This window comes from Diabrotica virgifera, chromosome 3, assembly GCF_917563875.1.
Source record: "Diabrotica virgifera virgifera chromosome 3, PGI_DIABVI_V3a".
NCBI lineage: Eukaryota > Metazoa > Arthropoda > Insecta > Coleoptera > Chrysomelidae > Diabrotica > Diabrotica virgifera.
Window position 1 is genome coordinate 901,472 of NC_065445.1, and position 25,743 is coordinate 927,214.

The 25,743-nt window shown below is 31.2% G+C and overlaps 1 protein-coding gene across 2 annotated transcripts in view; it reads left to right on the forward strand.

The window, feature by feature from the left end:
• The first annotated feature begins 7,320 nt into the window (after positions 1-7,320).
• LOC114324427 (ephrin type-B receptor 1-B) overlaps positions 7,321-25,743 on the forward strand; it is a 968,545-nt gene continuing 950,122 nt past the window's right edge. For both annotated transcript variants that reach the window (XM_028272269.2, XM_028272271.2), the window contains exon 1: positions 7,321-7,779. The gene's annotated coding sequence lies outside the window, so the exon portion shown is untranslated. The remainder of the gene's footprint in view (positions 7,780-25,743) is intronic.

Here is a 25,743-nt window from a genome sequence, read left to right on the forward strand (position 1 = left end):
TTGGCTACAATTTTTGTTATTAACTTTTATTACTATCTATTACTATAGCGGATCTACTAAGCTTGATGACACTAATCAATCACCCTGATTTTGCTGTGCAGTAATAAACGCAACCTGTATCAGCAGGTTGCGTATATTACTGCGGACATTAGCAGCCAGATGTCCGGTACGGTGTTCGAGGAAGCATAGGGAACAATATTATTAAAGAATCAGCTGTCTTAAAATACTTTCTCGAAAACGTTGCTAGCTCTTAGATCATAATGTGTCATTTCAAGCTGTAGATAAATATGCTAATACTTTCATTCATATGAATAAATAGGTTCATGCACTTAGTAGATAATACGCTCTTGATCTACCAAATTGTATTAACGTTGTCTATGAATACACATACGTCTCCCCCTTTAACAAAAAAATTCAATTGGCAATATGTCGTCAAGCGATTTCCCACTTTTGTCCCCATTTCTTATATACAAACGCATGGGGTGGCTTATCACGATATATAGTCAATGATTCATCTGATAAGCACATAGGCCGGCGAGAAAGAGACAGGACGATGTTCTTCATTGTCTACCTCAATATGCCATGGACTTTGGGCAGGACTGGCTTTTCGACCTTTGAAATCTTTTAAAGCCTTTTAATTTTTTAAAGAAATATAATAGGGCTGGAGTAAAGGGTGATTCGTTTAGAGGTACTTTTTTTAAAAAGTAAAAACAATGAAAAAACAGTAAAATTCTTATAAAAAGTATATTTAAAATCCCTAAAAAGGGCTACATCACAATCACATAACTAGTTTTCGACTGGTTTACCAGTCATCATTAGTACTTACTTGACATGTACATGCTAACCACCAAGATATAATTTAACTTGGTGTTTAGCGTATACATGTCACGTAAGCACTGATGATGACTGGTAAACCAGTCGAAAACTAGTTATGTGATTGTGATGTATCCCTTTTTATGGATTTTAAATATACCTTTTATAAAGGATTTTACTGTTTTTTGTATTACATGGTATACAGCCAACTACAGCAAAACTTTTTCCTTGTGGATTTTTTATAAAAAACAATGAAATAAATGAATTTGGTAGGAAACAAATAGTCCGTTATCATGGCGGGATAACGGTCTCCATTCACAGTAACATTCTGACCTGCATCTATTTTAAAGAAATATGGACTGACAATTCCATCGGCCCATAAACCACACCAAACAATTGTTTTTTCTGGATATAATGACAACTCTTGAACCTTTTTGGGTTGCTTATCACCCCCAATACGGGCATTTTGTTTATTCACGTCCCCATTAAGTCAAAAGTGGACCTCATCAGAAAACAATTTTTTTTCGAAAACTGGATCTTTTGCAAGCTTATCAGGAGCACATCGATTGAAACAATGACGACTTGGAAGGTCGATTGGCTTCAGATCTTGCACTGATTAAATTTTGTATGCTTTTAAACCAAGATCATTTCGTAAAATATGCCAAGTTCTGTCACACGACAAGCAAAGCTCTTGAGAACTGCGATGAATCGATTTTTCTTTATTTTTGCGTATACCATCTGCTAACGCCGCTATATTTTCTTCAGTGCGTGCTGAATTTAGCGTGTGAAGGGAATTAAAATAAATGAAGAACATCTAAACACATAAGCTTCTTCGATTTATTTCATGTCCTAGGTATTTATATTTATCTACGAGTTCTATTTCTTTCCCACCAATACTAACTAATGTTCTGGTTGGGTACCAAATTTGTCATTATTATGACTAGAGAGAAAGCTGTTCCACCTGAGGTAGGTCGGTCTTTTCGTCAAATTTGACAGAGTAATAATTTACACTTTGAACCTGATTTATTATATGGTCAATTATCTCTTCACCACAACATGTTGTCAGTTGATTTTACTGGTGCTACTAATGTACACCTATATTGCTCAGGATGATGCTGTGGATAGGTGTTGTTTAAGAGTCTTATCTCCTAATGCGATTTTAAAGCTTAACACTTTCCCTCATTGCTAGGTCCAGCATCTTCGTCCAGAAGCAGAAGGATCATCACGGTGGCCTCTCGGGAATATTTTGTCGATCTAAGAACACTGGACTCTACTAGTGTCGTAGTCTTTCTCTTTTTCTTGTATCTGTTTAGACCTTTGAGAGTCTATCTGGTTAATAACTGACTTTTGCGGGTTGCGATAACTTTGTAGAAAATTCAGCCCAAGTTGAACGTACTCGTTGTGGTATGATGTTTTTTCATGGGTTTGTATGGCTCCGTCTTTGCCCATCAGTTTGGCGAAAGATGTTAAAGGTTTCGGGACAAGGCTTTGGGCTGTCATCCCTTTATTGTGACCATATTTTTCATTAGAAAAATAAAACGCAATACTTGTAAAACAATCCATTTTGACTGTGCGAAAGTACCCACCAACTCATTTTTGTTCTAAATGCTGGTGATCCAAGTAACGCTTTTTTTCTTTTTTATTCTTTGTGTGTACAGAATATGGAAATTGATACGATTTTGATGGAAGAGCTTCTTCCAATTGTAATATTAAATGGCATAATTGAAAAACCCGACCTAATTTAAAAAATACATATAAACCATGGAAATCATAATTCTATTTTTTTCTAACCTCGCAACATAAATCAAAGCCCTTGTTTCCAAATGTCTCTATTCTCAATTCCTTAATTAATTAAAACGTATATTATCTTTAATCTCAACAACCCAAGAATAAAACTAAAACGTCAAACAGAGCCCGCACCTTCGAAATAATTATGAATCAAATAGTCAGGGGCCAGTGCTGTTTGGTGGCCGATCAAAGTCCGTGGAACTTCAGGTGTATAAAGGTCATGTATTTTTACCCACTGAATTTGAATTTCAAACTTGTCTTTGAGTCGTAAGTGACGGTAATTTATTATAAACAATTTAATTATTGTTTAAATGACTATAATTCGTAAACTAACAAATATAAATTATTTTTGGATTGGTACCTCATTTTGCTCATTTAAAGTACGCCTCGGCGTGTTAAAATTGAACTTACAATAACGCGCGTATTTTAAAATTACCACAGCAACATCAACAATTTTAATTATTGATTTAACCTGACAGAAGTACATACTTTGTCGTCAAATAAATAAAATATGTTTAAAATATTACTAACAAATGTTTAAAAAGTTTTATTCAAATATTTGAAAATCTTATGGCCGGTTTCACCAACGACAAATAGTAGTTTATTCTATGAATAAAATTATTCGACCAATAAACTGGCATTTCACCATTTTACTAACGTCAAATAAGACTTATTTTATTTATTTATCAAATAAATACTTACTCTTGGAATAAATTCAACTCGCCGCTATGCGGCTCGTTTCGTATCCGTCATATTCACTTCATAATGACCATCATTAAATTCTCGTTGGATAATTTACTATATTATACTCATAAGCGCGCTAAATGTTGCCAAGTCAGCAAGTTCGATTTCTAGTTATAGATAACCGATTTTTAGTAATTATTCCAATGTGAGACAAAATCTAGGCATGGGATAAAATAGTTTATTTAAAGATAATGTACTTTTTTGTTCTTCTTAATGGCGGTACAGGCTTGTTTTTGTAATATTTAATTTAATTATAGAGTAATCTCCACATAAATACATACTAACATATTTCTCAAATGGGGCTCTGTACCGCCATTCTCGACTATTCTATACATATTACGAAAATCGAAAATGTGTGCCAAACAACTTAACAAAATATTCAAAATGAAAGTTGCAATCGTGGAACGCGTTTTCCGCTCGCTGATGTTACGTCTTAAAGTTTACTTTTAAAGCTGGTAGTTTTTTCTTTAAATGGGGCTATTATAAAGTTATTTTACTCAAAATACAACCGAGCAACAAGTGAAAAATCGCCTATATGCCGTATTTTGTAGTGTTTCTTTAAAGGAACAAATTACACTTTGTAAAAATGATGTAAGTATATAGGGTGAGGCAGATAAAGGGCCTATTAGAAATATCTCGAGAACTAAAGATAAGAGAATCAGGAAAATTGGAATGCAGGGGTTTTGAGGTATGAACTATTTAATAAAAATATTTTGGTCTCTTTGCTACTTCCGGTTATACCGATAGTTGATTGTAACTTCGCTTTTTTAAATGGGACACCCTATATATTTTTACATTTTTGGTTTCTGCTCGATATCTCCTTTCTTAAAATATCAGGTTTTGTAATATTATACAGGGTATTTTAAAAGATAATTACTGTTTTTTATAAATTTTGTAGCACACTTCACACCCTGTAGAATTGTACTAATTTGATATCAAAAACTCCAGTTATGTTGAAGTCCCACCCCTGTAGAATTGTACTAATTTGATATCATGTTATGTTGAAGTGATTTTTAATATAGTCTATTATTTAAAAAAAATATTAATATAGCGAAATGTTTAATTTTAGTATACAGGGTTGGTCGAAACTCGGAATGAGTATTTTCTGAGTTTTCTTAAATGTAACACCCTGTATTTTAGTATTTTAATGAAATAATATTTTATAGTACTTTTTTATTTCTTAAGCATTCGCTATACCTGACTGCTTTAATTTGTAAGTTATTCATAGTTCTTTAAGCCAAACATTAATTGCAACAAAAATTACGTGAAATTTTATTAGGTTTGCCGTGAAAATATTTAATCATAAATATTTTTTTGAAAGTAAATAACTGTTAATCAAGAATGATTCTTAATTTATTAATATTGGATGAGATACCAAAATGCCTACATTGTTAAGATTGTTGGTGCATAAAATATTAATAAAAACAAACCATATTCTACCTAGTTGGCTATGGCTTTGACACTAAACTTGATTAAGCATTAGACATTATATTATTTTTATAGTTCCAGTTGCTTTGTTACCATTACTAATATAAATTTTTGTAATGGGGAAATGATTAGTAAAGTTTTTGTTCTAGGAGAGTATAACAAAAATATAGTACTAGCAATAAGAATGTATCATCTGCAACTCCCTGATAGACGACAACCAAGAAGAGTTTTTCAAAGTTTACTTGAATAGTTTCGACGTACTAGATACTTAGATTACGAGAACGTTCATACCAATATGCAAATTCTCAGTGACAATAACATTTAATTCATTTTAATCATTTACAATAGTTTTCGTTCGATCAGATTTTGCGTAATCTCAATGTTCAGTTCGTTGAAACCTTTCTAGTAAATTTTGAAAAGTTTTTTTTTGGTTGTCATCTATCATGGAATTGCTAATAATAAATTCTTATTGCTAGTTTCTCATTTTTATTTGTTATAGGTACTCTCCTAGAACAAAAAAACATCTGAATCAGTGTTCTTCATTAGAAAAATTCATATTAGTAATGGTAGCAAAGCAACTGGAACTTTAAAAATATTATAATGTTTAAGCAAAGCAAACGTTTAAGCATATTTAGTGTCAAAGTCATAGCCAACTAGATAGAAAGTTGTATGTTTTTATTCATATTAAACATTAAACACACCAACAGGCAACAATTTTAAACGTAGGGATTTTGATATATCAACCAGTATTTTTTTTCTCTGATTCTGGCCTTGGTTTAGAACTAGAACCTTTAGCCACGTAATTGTCTATCTTATCACTAACTCAGGTGTAATGTGTAGTGTGTGTGTTGAGTAAGTGTCTTGTTACTTTGCAAAGTCGACGTCATTGTCTTTGCAAAGAGACGCTAATTGTATCCGAACGTCTGCGGTCCCTCCGGTGAGTACCGATCCCACAAGGACAGAAACTATTTTCATTTATTAATTTATAATAAATGAAAAAATTCCTGACCCTGGTGGGATTCGAACTCACTACCATTCGGAACTTTCGATCCAAAGGTTAGGCGCTCTTACCACTGAGCCACAGAGGGGGTTTATCAACCAGTATAAATAAATTAAGGGCTCAGTCGAGATTAATATTTTATGTGTTTATTTTCGAAAAATTATTTATGATTGAATATTTTCACGGCAAATCTAATAAAATTTCACGTAATTTTTGTCGCAATTAATGTTTGGCTTAAAGAACTACGAATAACTTAAAAATTAAAGCAGTTAGGTATAGAGAATGCTTAATAAATAAAAAAGTACTATAAAATATCATTTCATTGCAATACAAAAATACCATTTAAGAAAACTCAGAAAATACTCATTCCGAGTTTCGACCAACCCTGTATACTAAAATTAAACATTTCGCTATATTATTAATTTTTAATAATAATATTAAAAATCACTTAAACATATATGGAGTTTTTGATATCAAATTAGTACAATTCTAGAGGGTGTGAAGTTTGCTACAAAATTTATAAAAAACCGTAAATATCTTTTAAACTACCCTATATAATATTACAAAACCTCATATTGTAAGAAAGGAGACATCGAGCAGAAACCAAAAATGTAAAAATATACAGAGTGTCCCATTTAAAAAAAACGAAGTTACAATCAACTTCCGGTATAACCGGAAGTAGCAAAGAGACCAAAATATTTTCATTAAATAGTTCATACCTCAAAACCCCTGTATTCCAATTTTCATGATTCTTTCACATTTAGTTCTCGAGATATTTCTAATAGGCCCTTTATCTGCCTCACCCTGTATATGAATTATAATCATTAAGGTCCGGTTTCACCAACAACAAATAAATCAATGAATATATTATTCGTCGAATAAAATTTATTAGACGTTTGCATTTTTATTTTGTTTCAACATAATTTTGATAATTTAAAGTTGAACTGGCGAATTTTGTTTCTCATAAATATTTACAGCGAGATTAACTTACCAATATTAATTTAATAAATAATTAAAGTAAGTCTTATTTGACGTTAGTAAAATGGAGAAATGTCAGTTTATTGGTCGAATAACTTTATTCATAGAATAAACTACTATTTGTCGTTGGTGAAACCGGCCATAAACAATTAAATTGATTATAACAAATTCCCGCCACTTCCAACGCAAAAGCAAGTTTGAAATTCGAATTGAGCGAGTCAAAATACATACTAACACACTCCGAAACTCCGTAGACTTTGATCAGCTACGAAAACAGCCTCGGCCCCTGGACTAAAAGAGCTCCGGAGAAATACCGGAACGCATACAAGAAGTGCAAGTTTACTGGATCTAGGGACTTTCGAACGTGGCAGTCGCTCTACGCAGTCGCGGTTGGCCAAACTGTCGATCGCCTAGCCAGTTTTACACTGCCATTTAACTTCTAACATCCCTATGAAGGGATTTTCGTTTAGATATCATAATGCAGTTAACATTTGTAAAACTGCTGCTCACATCATTGTGAAATATATACAGAACTTCTTTGTGAGGTGTGGTTTGATTTTAGTTAACTTTTTAATTGTTAAATGGAAGGAACATTCTGAAGGTGACTTTGTGTGGTGTAAAACCGTCTTTCTAAAGATTATTGTGAGTTCACTGGTCTTCGAGATGCTGTATAAAACTAGTTCGTGATGGTTCGTGTGTTGTTATACCTATTTATGTATAGCAATAAAAAATACGCATTCATTAGTAAATATTGACTGAACTTGCTGAGTATTTTGCGATAAACTGTTCGAAAAATGTTTCTAGTATAACATTTTATTAGTTTCACGTAAAATCATCGTCGATTAAAGTGAAAAAATACGTCAAAAGTCGGTAGTGTCGAAATCCTGTTTTTTGACAGAAACTGTTAAAATATTTATTTTTGTAGTTTTAAATTAGTTGACTATAGTGTAAAAGTGGTGACTGAATCGCATTACTTGGATTTTTCTATTACAAACGAAGGCACAATCCAGACTTTCTTCAAGTAACAGGTATACTTATGTTAAATTTGTTTAAATTACATTGACCTTCTCCGTCATTAATATACATTGACAGTTATGTAAAATAATAAATATATATTTTAAATAGACCATATTTTTCTGAAACTATTACAAAGTCAGTTTTAAATGCAGTATTTCGAATTAATTTGATCTGAATCCCAAAATGGCTGACAGCAGAGGTATTTCCTATAAAAAGGTGTGCAATGAAGAGATACCATCAACGTTTGCTTTTAAAGGCCAGAGAAATTGGCAAAATAAAAGTCTTTTGGTGACACTCTTTGATACAGGAAACTAACAACAGTTTTTGATAAATATGATGATAAAAATATGCAATAAACAAAATATGTATGCAAAAGGTTTAACATAATTTTTTACTCATAAACAATGTAAGATCGCTATTTGACTTTAAATACTAAAAGTGAAGACCTAAGGAAAAGTGAGACAATGTTCCTGAAAAACCATATAAAAAAATCCTTTAAAATGAGAGATTGTAAAATTAGTTCTGTTAATTTGTTGCTTAGTTATTTCAAAAATAGCAGCAAAAGTAATTTTGTTAAAATTATTCATAACTTTTCTAAAAATGCACAAAAAACTTTAACTTTTCGTCAGAATGGGGACAATATTTCAAATATTCAGTTCTATAAATTTCAAGAAGTTTCACTTATAGTCATTGCAAAATTAAAATTGTGTTTTTATGGGTAAATATTGAGGATAAAGCCTTATAGGCTATGGAATATGTTCAAAATAAGAGAGCTAAAATGAACAAGGTACAACGTTAACGGGATTTTATTATCTCATATGGTTAAAGGACCTCTAAATTTGAAAAAACCGCGGAGTGCTACAATTTAAATGGGTGCGTTTTTGAGAAAGGGGTGAATGAGTCCCTAGGCACAGGGCGAATTAGGGTGAGTTCTATGCACTTTTGGTACAAACCAGAGGCTATCTGACTTCAAATCAGGCCCGAGGCACTACACAATTTTCGGGCCCCTAAATATAATTTAATAATAATAATAACTTTTTTAAATGTATTAATTATTTAATAGAAATATATATGTAGTTGCACAAGAAAATAAAATTTGTATTGACAATAAATACAATTTATATACAGGGTGTAACGAAAATACAGGTCATAAATTTAACCACATATTCTGGGACCAAAAATAGTTTGATTGAACCTAACTTACCTTAGTACAAATGTGCATATAAAAAAAGTTACAACCCTTTGAAGTTACAAAATGAAAATCGATTTTTTTCAATATATCGAAAACTATTAAAGTTTTTTTATTGAAAATGGACATATAACATTCTTATGACAGTAGCATCTCAAGAAAAAATTATAGGGAAATTTGGAAACCCTATAAAAATTTTATGGGGGTTTAGTTCCTTTAAACCCCCCAAACTTTTGTGTACGTTCCAATTAAATTATTATTGTAGTACCATTACTTAAACACAATATTTCTAAAACTTTTTTGGCTCTTAGTACTTTTTCTAAAAGTCAGTTTTTATCGAGATATTTTGAATATTTGCCATATCTCGTTAAAAGGTGCCTTCTCGAAAAAATACAGAGGCAAAAAAGTTTTAAAAACATTTTGTTTAACTAATGGTATCGCAGTAATAGTTTAATTGGAGCGTACACAAACATTTGGGGGGTTTAAAGGAACAAAACCCCCATAAAATTTTTATGCAAACATATTAAAAAAGAAGCTGCAACTCGATAAAAACTGCCTTATCGAAAAAATACGAAGAGCCAAAAAAGTTTTAAAAATATTGAATTTAACTAATGGTATCACAATAATAATTTAATTGAAACGTACAGAAAAGTTTGGGGGGGGGGGGTTAAGGGAACAAAACCCCCATAAAATTTTTATGGGGAGCACAAATTGAACTATAAATTTTCTTTAAGATGATCCTGTCATAATAATGCCACATATCTATTTTCGATAAAAAATCTCTAATAGTTTTCGATATATTCGAAAAAATCGATTTTTATTTTATAACTTCAAAGGGCTATAACTTTTTTTCTGTGCATATTTGTAATAAGGTAAGTTAGGTTCATTCGAACTATTTTGGGTCCCAGAATATGTGATTTAATTTATGACCTGTATTTTTGTTACACCCTGTATATTTAAACAATTAAACATTGTTTAAGGGGATAGGTGCAAATTTTCGGCTTCAATGCTATTTAAATGCATTCGTTTTTTTTTTTCGAAGTCTGAGAAAACTAATAAGTATTTTTGAAAAATTTTAACGCAGAATGAAAGATTACATTACTACCGAGGGCCGAAAGTCCCCTCAAACTTCGATAATGTTTATTTTAATAAGTTACAGGGGTGAAAATAAAAGAGAAAATTTAGTGTGAGTTTTATTTTTAAATACATTACATATCTTATTCAAAATAAACTTTTTATTTATTCTAAGAGACATTTGACCCTCGGTAGTCTTTCATTCTGCGTCTAAATTTTTTTAAAATATTTATTAGTTTTTTGAGAATTCGAAAAAATGAATGCATTTTATGCCCTGGTACAAACACATCTACAGGAAAATTGTTTTTCATCTTCTACATTTCTGTCTGTTGAATGGTTTTGTATAGATCCGTCAAATATTTTTCCCAATACATTTTGTTTATTTTTATGTTTTTTGTTGTAATATATTGTTGTTATACAGAGAGCACGTAAAGGTTGAAATAAATTCATTTTCTCGAGAATCGACGATTTTAAAAAAAAATCCCAAAACATGTCAATTTTTATTTTTAAATTACGACTTTTTGGCATATATATCATACTAGTGACGTCACCCATCTGGGCGTGGTGACGTCATCGATGATTTTTTTAAATTGGAATAGGGGTCGTGTGATAACTTATTTGAAAGGTAATTTAATTCTCTATTCAGTAATATAAACATTTACATAATTATTTATACAGGGTGTCCAAAAAAATGTTTTTTAAATTAAATTTATTGACATAAAAAGAAGAATTCATGTGATTTATTTAGTCCATGCTGCTCTCAGAAAACAGAAAGAAATGTTTATTTGAAAAATAATCATTGCTTTTGGCTTAAATTAAATGTTTAAACTGTCAAGAGGAAGGTGGGTGGCGGCTTTAATATTGAATTTAAGCAAAACGCAATATTTATTTATCAAATAAACATTATTTCCCGTTTTCTGATAGCAGTATAATGTATTTTGAGTTAAATAAATTACACACATTCTTCTTTTTTTCTTCTTTTTATGTCAATAAATTTAATTAAAATTTTTTTTGGACACCCTGTATAAATAAATATATTAATGTTTATATTACTGAATAGAGAATTGAATGACCTTTTAAAGGAGCTATCACACGACCCCTTTTCTCATTTAAAAAAATTATAGATGACGTTATCACGTCCACATGGGTGACGTCAATAGTATGATACATATGCCAAAAAGTCGCAATTTAAAAATAAAAATTTACCTTTCCAAAATCGTCCGTTCTCGAGAAAATGAATTTATTCCAACCTTTACGTGCTCACTGTATATATTCGAACAGTCTCTTGTTCAAGGGCGGATTCAGGACCGATTTTCGGGGGGGGGGGCATGAATTTTTTTTTGGGGGGAGCCTGTAGGAAAATTTTTAAAAATTAGGGTTAAAATGCTAAGTTTAAAGGCATTTTTACACACTTTTGAGTGCCATAAAGACATTCAAAATTTATCGCGATTAAAGTATTTTTATTTGTCAATACCAACGAAAAATTAGCAATTTTTTTACATGGCTCCAATGGCCCCCTCTCTGAATCCGTCCTTGCTCTTGTTGTCTTTATTATTTATTCGTAACTATTGAATTTGTTCAGAAAGCCATTTTCTTCCACCTATGAAGTTACGAGATTTGATATGTATTCAATTTACCTCAAACTCAGCAAAAAACCGTCTTCACAACTCAATTTATAACGGGATATGAGTAGAAGAGCCATACTTGGCCTATTATAGACTTCACCCAACAGGACAATCACTTAAGGCTTTTTTGAGAAATCAGATTATATATTTCCAAACACATAAAATGTCTGGAATGAATTGGCAGCGTTTAGGTAAACAACCGCAAAGGGAACAATAAGAGATCAAACGAAACTATTCGTTACACGAAGTATTGGGGTGGTATTTTTCTTCTTCAGATACAAATTCACTAATGGGTGTTAGCGATCACATTTTCCATTAACTCTCTACTTTTTGCAATGTGTATGAGAGATTGTATGTCGTTAATCCCTGTTCATTGCCTTATGTTTCGGAACCAGGACATTTTCTTACGTCCTATTTCTCTATTGCTTTCAATTTTAACCTTGATTATAAGTTGAAGGGATTGGTATTTTTCATTTCGCATGATACGCCGTTTTCCTTTTAAAAGTTGGCGTTCTTGGTTGATTCTTTTAAGGACATCTACTTTGTGACTTTCGCCGTCCATGGTATCTTTAGGATACGTCGATAAAACCACATTTCGAAGGCTTCTAATCTGTTTATATCCCTCGTTTTGAGTGTCCAGCCCTCTACGCCATATAGCACATACGTAGCACTTAGTAAACCTTAGTCTCAAGTCTCAGTTGAAGATCGAACTCTGAACAGGTCAGCATACTGGCGAAGCGTCCATGTAACCACTGTTACCATCGGTAACAGTTAAAAATCTTGCAAAATATTTTATGACTGTTATGAAATAATTCCATTTATATTTTTTACCAACAGGAATATTTGTTAATAGTACCTAATTCAGTAAATAGAAAACTAGACGCACGAAAATATTGGCGAGATATGTGAATCCATTGCACGATATTATAATATGCTGTTGTTACCAATACTGGCAGTGGTAACGCAGGAGAAACCTCGCTATCGCTCGGGACTAGCTCGTTTCTGAAAATTTTGAAGGAGCGACGGCTCTGTTAGATACGGCGCGGCGCGCGGGCACGCTGTGTGTATTAGTATTGTAACCATTTTGAGGATTGGTAACATTAGTTTAGTACCTATTACAGATTACAGTGTGCGTGCATTTAAACATGGAAGAGTGTTGCTACGCATTGCGTAATTGATCAACTACTTGAAAAGTTATTCTCCTTGTATATTTTTTTATATATAATTTTGAAGAAAAAAAAATGATATTATTGAAAATGGAAGAATTAAAATATAAACAATAGTTTTCAAAATCTATTCTTTTTCCTACTTGTTCATTTTTTTATGTTAATTTTATGGTAGAATAATATGTTTAGTTTGTTTAATATTTATTGTTATACCTGTTACATATATACTCCATCTAATTTACTTACCGTTGCACGTCATCTGCGTCATAGCCCGTGACGTCACATGATACCAACACGAAATATTTAGGCGGTGGGTGTGTTCTTTTTTAGAATCACTTTGCCGAGTACACTGGCATTACAGCCACTAGACATATTTTATTATATACGCGTAGAAATAATATTTAAAGATTTCTATTAATGTGAACTTAAAGAAATACACAATAATATGTTTCATTTAATTTGTATAAATGGATTATAAAGCGTTTTTATGAAGCACATTTGTTCGGAATACACTGTAACTATAATCGAACGCAGGTGATATTTTGGCATAAATTGGTAACATTTATTTGACAGTTGCGGTGATGACACTTCATATTTGTTTATATTCTTTACTATAAGTATTTGTTTTATTATATTTACTGTTTTTATTATGTACTTTAACGTAAGATTATAACTTAATTCTTGTTTTCTATTTATAAAGTTTTTATTTATTTACATTGAATATTAATTTGTTTTGCTGTATAATCCACTTCCGCAAAAATTGTGTGATGTATTTGATTTAAAATGAATTCAAGAACTTTTTGTAATTGGGCAACAATGTCAACTTAGATCTCTAACGTAGATTATGACGTGCAACGGTAAGTAAATTAGATGTACTGTAGATAATTACATACATATAATTTGGGAATAGTGATTTGTTTAATTGTATCCCACAGGATTGAAAACAAAAACTTATATTTGGGAGGTACAAAATAATTTTTTTTAAATAAGATTTTTTTACATCTGGTTTGGTAACACTTTAGAAAAAGTCACGCGTCGCCACTGGGTCAGCACCTTCCTGAATTTTACGAAAGCTTGGCGAGCTTGCTCAGTGCGACATTTTACTTCCCTGTCCGATGCTCAGTCTTCAAAAAGCCACGTTCCCAGGTATTTCAATTTGCTCACTCTTTCAATGGACTTGGTATTCAGTGTTATGGTGGGGTTTTCAACTGCATCCAAATTTCTGGAAACGATCATGAATTTGGTATTAATCTCTAATCCCATTCGCTTGCTGTATTCTCCGATTATAGTAACAAGTTGTTGAAAATCGACTATGTTGTCACAAATTAAAACACTATCATCAGAATATCGTATGTTTTTGATCAATACTCCATTGACTTTGATTCCCATATCTGCATCTTACAAAGACTCTTGAAATATGACTTCCGAATAAATGTTAAATAAAAGAGGAAAGGTACACATCCCTGTCGAACACCCCTGCTTATATGTATGGGTTTGGATATAGAATTGTCTATTTTTAATTGTGCCGTTTGATACCAGTACAAAGTTTTCAATGCATCTTGTCTGTTTGGTCTATATCAAGTTTCTTGAGGATCTACATTAACTTGTATTGGACACGATTGAATCGGTAAAAAGGTTTTTATTTCGGTAGGTATTATAACAAGTATTAAGGTTACTAACTGTAAATCAGAATAGATAAGAGGGTGTTGATCTCCTGGATATATGTTATGTTTACTGCAATTGAAATTATCTCTGGGGTGATTTAAAATTTAAATAACGAATCAAATAACGAAAATTTGGCATGATATAATAATTGGACTTTTATAGAGTACAAAATATGTCGCTCAATTATACCTTAGATAAATATGCAGCCATAATTCTACACTGCAGACACTTCTTGTTGATTGTTATTAGCCGAAATGTAGGTCAACTGACTTAAGTTAGTAATTCTTCGTGCGTGAGTGACGCAATCGAATAGAATAGAGTACCTAACTACCCACCTTTACTTTACTAACTAATGCCATTGTTAGTTGTATCGTTTATGTTCGAGTTGGTATTTCTGAAAAAGTGAAATTAGAGTCGGCATTCAGGTCTACATTACACTTAGCGTTCGATAAAATATTAAACTCGTGAGGTCTGAACAATCCCTCGGCATTACCGATTCTGCGATTTATAAGGTCAGTCTTCAGTTAAATTAAAGTCAACTCCATTCCACGATATTTGTTTTCCAATTAGGAGCTTTAGCAAATAAAGATATGTGTTTGGTTGTTGTTATTTATATCTCTATGTAAGATATATGCCGAGTCATTGTGAACAGTGTATTGAAACAACATAAGGTAGAGCAAATAATTTGTAGGTAATCGTGTTGGAGCAAATAGGTGTATTTGGTAGTGTTGTCGTGTACTATGTTGTGGTTTTGTTTTGCAAAGTACACGAAGATCTCGTTGCAATTGTGAAATCATTTGACGTATTACGAGGTATTCAGGGTATTTTATTAAATTTTGTAAATATATGCATTACAGGCCTTAGAGGCCCTTGGTTTCGATCGACTTAACTAGATTCTTCCATTTTTTCTGGTCCTTCACTTGTTCTTTACAGTCTCTTGTTTCTATTTCTTTCTTCCCTCGTCTCCTGTTTGCAAAACTGTTAGGATGTTTCTTTCTTGTGGCATTCGTGAAACATGTCCCAATCGTCTAACTCTCTATGCCCTGATTTTCTCTGTTATTTTGGGCCTCTTATACATCTTCAGCTCCTGGTTTGTTCTTTGGCGCCATTCCTTATTAGCCTCTTTTATACCAAAAACTTTTCTCAAGATTTTCCTCTCCCAAATCTGTATCTTTTTTTATCTTTCTGATTCATTGTATACCACACGGTTGGTCTCACTATTGTTTTATAAGTTCCAATCTTGGCTGTTCTTGACACGTTTTTTGTCTTTAATAGTGAATTTAATGATCCTAAGAACTGAAAACGACGATCCACTTTGCAGTGCTACTCTGTGGATCCACAAAGTGGCTTAAACAGGCGATTTTTATAGCCGCAATGATTTTGTAATGGACGCCACAGTAGCGAGGATCGGCGACAGTGGTTGGCCACCGTCGCCGGTCCTTCCCACTGTGGCGTCCATTACAAAATCGTTGGTGCTACAAAATCGCCAATTTGTGGATCCACAGAGTAGCGCTGCAAAGTGGCTCGTCTGTTTGTGCGCTAATGCTTTGCTATCTCTCAACAAACAATTTTATAAAATTCGTTCGTTATTTTGTTTATGACTGATGTTTTGAAATCATTTGAGTATAAATATTTGGTCGGTCGTTGTTCTTCCCTGTCTGAAACCAGTCTGATCCTCTCCTATTATCTCTGTTTCATAGGTTTTATTCTACTTCTTATAACTTTTGATATACTATTTTTTCACTCCCTTTATTATAACTTTTGCTAATACTTCATATACTACTTCTAATACTGCGGTTTCTCTGTAATTTCACAGACAGTTCTATAACCTTGCTTGTGAATTGGGCAGATGATTGCTGTGTTAAATTGCTCTTGCATTTTGTCATTTTCCTATGTTTTTATAAGTCCAACTATCTTTTGCTACATTATATCTCTAAGTATATCTATTGTCATATAGCGATTATATCACTATAATCACTATATTTATACTGGCACTTAGATTTAATTTCTTAGTACATATTATACTGTTATTATCTCCATTTCTGTCGGTTTTTGTGTTTGTTGTTGTTCTGTTTCTTGCGTTTGTTGTGTTTCTGTTCTTGTTTGGTCTTTATCATTTAATAATTCTTCGAAATACTCTGCCCATCTATTTAATTTTTCTGCTAAATTTATTGCTTAATTATTAAATTTCTGCTTTTTTATTGCTGCAAAACATTGAGCATTTATTTTGTGTCACTCGTGTCTTTTTTACTCCTTGATAAAGACTTCTAGCTTCTTTTTGGACATATTAGTTGTTGTCTTCTATTATTTCTAGTAGAAATTTTCTCTTCTTTTATAAAACTCTCACACTTCAGCTACATAAAATATATTATTTTGTAATTTAAACAATATTCTCATTATTTAGCAAATTATTTTTATTTTTAAACGGTATTACTTCTACTTCAGTATCAAAGTCTCCACAAATCGTAACTTGAAAGAAGAGACAAATCAAATTGTCAGTGAGTACACGTCAAGTAGTATACCATACCATCGCTTCAGGTCTATCAGTTTATATACATCGTTCAAGCTTGTGCTTAGAATGACTTGACTTAAGTTCGCATAATAATATGTAGTATGTAGGTATATAGGTTGATTTAGATATTATTTTAAAACAATTATCTAATAAATAGGTACCTATAAATATTATGTTTATATGGGATTAAGCCACAATTATTTGTGTAATAAAAATTACATTTCTGAAATAACTGAAAAGTTCCCAAAAATGATTATTTTTAAAATTATGGGGAGATGTATAACAATAAAAATACTACATATCAGCAGTCAAGGGCAACCCAACATGGCAAAAGTAACTTTTTTTACTCCTAGCATCACAAATAAGGAGTTAGGTATCTAGATTATAAGGATTTTATTTATAATATAATAGTTATATCTTTTAAATAAATAATCGCTTTTTAAAATTACAAACTTATAAAACAAATAGATTATATGTAATTGCAAAAATTTGCTAATAGTCAGTCTTAACACTACCAGTCTTTTCACCCAACAACGATATATCGGCAACAAAAACTTAACTGAATGTATCAGCTATTATGGAACTATATAGTGGAACCCCGATATGTCGGCCTCCGATAACCCGGAAGTCCGGGTAACCCGGACCGATTTTCATCAGAAAATCAAAATTTTTTTCAGTTTAACTGAGTTTTGTACCAAGAAATTAACAATACTGTATACAACTGTACGTAATTTAGATGTACTGTGCATAGTATTTCATGTTTTTGCAACTACAGTGAGCACGTAAAGGTTGTAATAAATTCATTTTCTCGAGAATAAACGATTTTGGAAAAAAATCCCGAGACAAGCCGATTTTTACTTTTAAATTACGACTTTGTGGCATCTATATCATACCAGTGACGTCACCCATTTGGGCGTGATGACGCCATCGATGATTTTTTTTAATGAGAATAGGGGTCATGTGATAGCTCATTTGAAAGGTAATTCAATTCTCTATGCAGTAACATAAACATTAACATAATTATTTATACAGGATGCCGACAAAAAAATTTTTTGAATTAAATTTATTACCATAAAAAGAAGAATCTGTGCAATTTATTATATTCAAAATACATTTTACTGCTCTCAAAAATCAGAAAAAAATGTTTATTTGAAAAATAATCATTGTTTTTCGCTTAAATTAATGTTCAAACTTTTAAAAGGCAGATGGGTAGCTGCTTTAATATTGAATTTAAGCAAAAAACAATATTTATTTGTCAAATAAACATTTTTTCCTATTTTCTGATAGCAGTAAAATGTATTTTGAATTAAATAAATTACACAGATTCTTCTTTTTGTGTCAATAAATTTAATTAAAATTTTTTTTTCGGACACCCTGTATAAATAATTCTGTTAATGTTTACACTACTGATTAGAGAATTGAATTACCTTTCAAATGAGCTATCACACGACCACTATTCTCATTTAAAAAATCATCGATGACGTCATCACGTTCAAATGGGTGACGTTACTAATATGATATATACTCCAAAAAGTCGCAATTTAAAAATAAAAATTGACCTGTTTCGGGATTTTTTTTTCCAAATTGTCCATTCTCGAGAAAATGAATTTATTCCAACCTTTACGTGCTCACTGTATAACGGAGTTTATCTGTAAGTATAGCGTATTTTATTAATTTTTACCATATGCTTTGGCTAACCCGGATTTTCGCCAACCCGGATCGGCGTCGGTCCCGATTAATCCGACTTATCGAGGTTCCACTATACTAACTAACATGTACAAATAAGCAAACTTTGTACAAACTGTCGTTTGCCTGTCCTGATCAGTGATCACTGTCACGAGAAAATAGCTATTTGTATAACAAGGGAGGAGAGTGCTAATTTTCCTCCCAGTAATCATTCAAGGGAGGAAAAGGCACTTTACTCCCATGTTATACATATGGTTTTTCCACCTTCCTCAAATAACAAGTTATTTTTTCATTTTTACTTAATTTATTTATGTAACTAACCAACAAAATTTATTAGAACTAAAACTAACAAGTAGGTACAATATAACTGTCAACTGTCAAATATAAGTCAAATTATTAATGCAAACATTGTTAAATCAGAATAACAATTTACTGTTTTTTACCATTTTGCAAAAAACAGAGTGTTTTTAAATAAACTTTAAAATGTATAGATACTTACGTAATAGAAAATAGATATTGTACAGGGCGTCAATAAGTTATATTTCATGAATGAAATACCATGACGTCACTTTTACTTTTCCTCCCTAGGGAGGAAAAGTACAACTTTGCTCCCTACAATCAGGTCCGGAAAGGTATACTTTCGGTAGAGGTAGGTGGAAAATATTATTTTCCTGGACTATCTCCATAGTATTTGATATGAACATCTTAAGTAAATAAATTTCCAAATAATTAATAAAAATAATTAAAATATCCAATTTGTATAAAGCAAAACTGAATTCAAAATGAAAAACATTCAGTCATGTACGGAATATAAATTCGATTTAGGCATCCAATTAATCTTCTTTTTTTTCTTTGGTTCCGTTTAATAGGAACCTTGGAAGTTTTTATTTTGACTACGACTTGATTGATTGCATCCAATCTCGTCGCTACTTGACTTAATATGCGCCCGAGTATTAGAAAAGAAGACGAGGAGTATAACTTCTGCATATTTATACAAATTGGTACACGCATTCTTTGGGAAAACGGTAATCTGTCTGTCTATTTGTCGTGGCAGTCTCACCAAAATAACTTATGTTGGACCAGCGATATTTTTTTTTAATATAAAATAGGTAATTTATAGCATTATCTATGCTGAAGATAAATCTAGATAGAAACAAACTTATATAAAAAGAATGTGTGTATACTTTGTACGCACTTAAAAAGTTATACTTCTCTTATAGGATTTCAACGAAATGAATATAATTACGTATTTTTTATGGGAAATAAGCCACAATTTTACTAAAAAATGAATTTATTAACGGTTCGAAGCCCAAATCGGGTTTCGTTGTCAAAATACAAAATACTATTAAAATAAAACAAACATGTTGTTGCTAAGTAATAACATGTTGTTATATTAAAAACAGAGAATTTGATAGATCTCAGATATGTCAACACGCATGGGATAATGAACATAGAGTTCAGTGGAGAGATTCAAGTATAGTCCTGAAAGAATCAGATAGTAAAAAGAGAAAAATCAAAGAAGCGGCTCTAATTATGCTAAATGAAACCAATTGTGTCGCAAATTCCTCGGTAGAATGCAGTAGGATGTGGTTACCCATACTGAAAGAGGAAGTCAATAGAAAGAAAATACCACGATTAGTAAGTCAATAACATATCGAGTTAGTACAAATTTTATATTTTAGTATTACTTATTGTATATCTATGTAATATTAATATTATTTATAATTTAAACATATTAAAGTCAGAATTTGGTATTAGTTTTTTGAAGGTAGATTAAATGTAAGACCAAATACTTACGATATCGGGATAGTATCACGAGGTTTTTTCCTGGTTTTCCCTCGTGATTTACTATGGAATCTCTAACGCGAGAATTTTACTGTCATCGTTGCATTTGGTTGTCTTTTTAAAGACAGATCACATGCTATGATTTTTTTGCGACGGATATTCTTGAGTTGGGATTGATTTCATGTAATCGAATGAACTATCTTTTAGTAAAGTCGTCCCAGGAACGCAACTCATAAATATTGGCGATATGATTTTAAAGTCTTCTACTTTAAAATGTATAATATACATTTGAATTACCAATATAAATGAGTCAGATTAAATAAATTATTAGAAGAATTTTTTTACTTAGCAACAACATGTTTGTTTTATTTTAATAGTATTTTGTATTTTGACAACGAAACCCGATTTGGGCTTCGAAACGTTAATAAATTCATTTTTTAATAAAATTGTGGCTTATTTCCCATAAAAAATACGTAATTATAAAAATGCCACAAGGAAATAGCTTCAGAACAACATTAAGAAATGAATATACTTTAAACAGTTTATTTATATTTTATTTAAATATTAAACTAGTTTTAATACCTACTACTTTTTAAAATTTTTTATTAAAACTACCAAAAATTAAAAAAATAAAAGAATAAAACACACACAAACACATTGAAAAATGCCACAAATTATTTCTGAACCATAATTGTCGGAAATTTTTTTAACTAAATACGTATTTTCGGAAAAAATTATATAATAAATATACTTACAATCTTAAAATGTATAAAAAAAAAACAAAAAAATAAAAGTTTCTATTGGGGTTCGAACCCGCTTATGTTTGCGCAGTTAGTATTGGAATTCATTCATCTTACACTTCTACCCACGGAGACACCTGCATCATGTGGGAAGATCGACGAACTAAACGGTTTAAATTTTTGACGGTTCTGAATTTAACCAAATTATTTTAATTTTTGTAGAATATTGAAATATTAAAATACAACAAAACATAGAGTAAGAAAACAATATATTAGGTGAATATTGACAGCTATTTTGATGGTAATCAAATTATGTAAATCAAAGCATTACATTCTATTTTGATAGGTTGATTTTAAATTTTCCAAATAGGTAGGTACCTACCTATGTAATTTTATTAGCATATTGAAACATTTACAATTATTACGTACCTGTCGCTTCTAAAAACTATTTAAAAATTCACTACAATTATAAACTTGCTTTTTTCTCTGCCATCATAAGAATAAAAACTAATACAGACAACATTTGTTGATCCATAATCTCCAACAATTATTGACAGATGATTTTAACACCCAATACGATCCCGTATCACGTTTGAGCGACTAAATATACTGTCATAATATAACGATAATTTACTAATATACTGTCGGTGTGCGCATGCGCTAGGGAATGTAAAAATTCACCCTCATACCCAAAGAAGTACAATTTCAAAAAGTAAAAAAAAATCCTAAGGATACGGAAAAGAAAATACATACTTATTATATAGATGATAAAATAAAGCGTATTGAAGAAAATTATAAGAAAAACGAAATAAAACATTTCTGAAAATGGGTGATATTGGATACAGGATATTGGATACCAGGATAGAATAAACAATCTGATACAATTTTACCTCTTCTCTACATTCATGATTGAACCAGAATTTTATTAAATAAATAGTGTCTTTACAACTTTAGGTTTCACTTATGTATATATTAATAATATCGTTATGATCTGAATTTTTATTTACAAAATCTTTTAATAATAATTGTTTAATTAAATCTCAAAAATAAAATAGTTCTTTTGGAAATTAATCTTTGTCTTTGGTTTCACCCTGTATCGCAATATGTTGAAATTAAAAAATAAATCACACTACACTCAGTCCAGTAGTGACATAAATGGTCACCGAGATAGGCTCGTATTCTTTTTGTGGTATGTAAATATTGTACACATTCGCCAATTTGGCACAAGAATGCATTATAAATCAAAGCGAGATATGATCAACAGGGTTAGTCTAATTATGTGGGGTAGCTGTAGCCGCCTCACTATTTCCCCATCCACAAACAATATCAACACCAATGATATCCAGCTAATAACAGACAATTGGAATTGGTGATATTATATCGGGTTGCACATTAAGATTCCCTTTACAGATATAAGTTACAAAGTATCAAATAATTACGTCATAAATAAATGACACTCGGTTATGGCCAGACGGGATGAAATAGAGAAGTATTTTGATTGTGTAACAATTTTTCACAAAGCATCATTTGCAATAGGAACAAGTAACTACTATTTTGTGCAATAATTTCTATAACCAGCCACCAAACACATCAAACTAGTAAAAATAATTGCAAAAACAAAAACTGAGACAAATAGGTATCGATATTTCTTTTTAATCCAGGAAACAAGGAATTTAAAAATAAGAAATTTTTTTGTTCAAATTTTTTGTATAAGTCTATAGCAAATGTTTTGTCATACTCTGTTCGCAAAGACATGATGACACAGTTTTTATGGCAGACTTTATAGAGATTTAAAATCCATAACGAAAAATTTGCTGTAGCTGGCTGTATACTATTAATTACAGAAATTTTAAGAGAAATCTTCTATGTAAAAGGTATATTTATTTTAAAAACCGCAATGAAGGGCTACAATTAAAAAACAGAACGTTTTCGATGTAAAGAGAGCATCATCAGTGTTATTTGCAAGCTCTACATGCTAAGCCACCAAAAATACATGGGTTAAAACCCTTAAAATGTCGACTAAAAGCCTTACATTGGAATGTTATATACTAAATCCTGACGATGGATAAAATTAATATAGATACCCTAAGTCATTATATGACTATTCCACGAAGCATGTGGGTGGTTGAGTCGAATTTTCTGTCTTCACAAAGAAAGTAGAAAAACCACAAGAAAAGTCGAAAAAACACTTAGAAATCGAAAAATTTCTGGGCTATTTTTCAACTAGAACATCTGGGAGAAGTCAATAGAGAAGGTGTACCATGTTATAAAAATTAAAAATATATACAAGATAATGGAATACCTAAGTTTTAAACAGTTACAAAGTAACTTAAAGATTGTTATGTCTGTATCAATAAAAACAGAAAAGTAGAAACCATTTAAAGCAAAAAAATAATATTTCAATCAGTCTTCATTAAAGGCATTCCTTGCAGTGGCAATGCCTCACCAGCAATTATTTTGTTATAATTTAATTCCAATAGCACTAGCAATAAATTACAGAACAGGTTAGCAACGCCCATTAAAAATGCCTTGCAAAACTACAGAAAAAAAACCCCGTTCAGTTCTGCTCCTAATTATAAACGATATTTATTATACCACCTTATTAAATGCAAGGAATTGCTGATGGTGTCTCATTTCTGCACACCTTTTTTATAGTAAATGCCTCTGCCGTCAGCCATTTTGGGCTTCAGGTCGAATTAAAGCAGAATAGTGCTCGTTTATTTACGATTTGGAGCATAAAGTTTCAAAATTTCTTCTGTTCTCTTTGATTTAGTTTCCTAAAGAAAGAAAAATAGTGAGGGGCAGTATTACGGAATAAATAAATTTTTTCGTGAATGGAAGATTTTGGAGAGAAATCCCGAGGTCGATTTTTATTTTAAAATTATGATTGTTTAGCTTATACAGGGTGTTTGGTAAGGAATGGGCCATAGCTTAACCTTAGATTTCTGAGGTTAAAATAGGTCGATTTAAGCTAACTTACCTTAGTACAAAAGTTGATAATAACTGAAATACAGGGTGTCAAAGTTAAACTTTTATTTTATTTATTCTTGAGTATGTCCTAACAGGCTTGGGATAAGAACACGAAATTTGGTATAATAGTCCATTCGCTACACTCAGACACAACTGGCTAGTGATTTTAGTAAGTAATTTTGCCAATTTTAGTAAAATTGGCAAACAATAATTACTAAATAGTTAATAATAATATACTAAATTGTTAGTAATTTTGCTAATTTTTGCAAAATTGGCAAAAAACAAAAAATTTACGGACTAACATCTCTAGCCAGTTGTGTCTGAGTTTAGCGAACCGACTATAAGCGGGTGTTTTTTGAAATGATAAATTTAAATTCGCCACCAAAATGATGTATTACCCAAAGGGCGCCACATACGTCTTTCAATGGTCATTTAATACGTTCAGTTTTTTTTTATCCCCCACTCTACACATTTTTTGAAGCAAAATTTTTATTTTCTTAATATTTATACTGAATAAAGGTATACTACATTCATCTCTCTAAACTTAACGGTTATCGAGATAAACGCATTTTAAATCTGCGATACATTTTTGTGCATAATATCATTGTAGTTAGACCCGAAAAATAAACTTGAAACCAAAATAATTGTGCCAGTTCTCATATTTATGTCATTGCATCGCAAATTCCATTTTAAGAAATTTACGATACATTTTTGTAAATTTTTATGGTTTTAAGTTATTTTTCGGGTGTAACTACAATGATTATTTCATTCATAGGAGGTTCTGATCAATAGAAAGCTACAGAAATAAAAATTAAACTGATCATTTTTGATAATATCCCGTCGTCAAGTATATTACGTCAGATGCCCTTCGTTGCTACGAAAAAATATATTCGGTGACATTAATGACAATTAATGTTTTAAAAATTATGAAACTGATGACTTTCAACCGTCAAATATTTATAACAACTGTGTGTTTAATTGTACTAATTTGTACTTACATAAATAAATTACAATAAAATTTTGGTTATGAACAGTTTTATTCATGAAATAATCGCAACAACTTGCACTCGATCTCTAAAATTATTATCGAATTTTTGCTCTCGTGACACTTTGACATAATTTCACTCCCCTTTGGGTCGTGAAATTAAAACTGTCAAAGTGTCACTCGGGAAAAATTCAATAATTTTAGAGCTCTTAAAAATTATATTGCCTCTCAGATTTAAAATGCGATTATCTCAAAAACGGTTGAGTTTAACGAGATGAATGTAGTATAACTTTTTTAAGTAAAAATATTAAGGCTATGGGTACATAATTCCCAAATATTTTACGTGAATCCCTACTTTTTCTGTCTTTACACGGCAAATTACGTGTAGTAAAATTCACACTGGTATGGATATGTAAACATTACTAGAATGTCATTCTACTTGAAAATGTCATCATTAATTTAAAGAGATGGCGTTTGAATGTTCTTGGATAACTGTTATTTCTCTAATTGCAAATTATTCATTCAGTTAATAAATGTGATAATTTTTTCACTAACTATGTATTCAGTGATTGTAATAA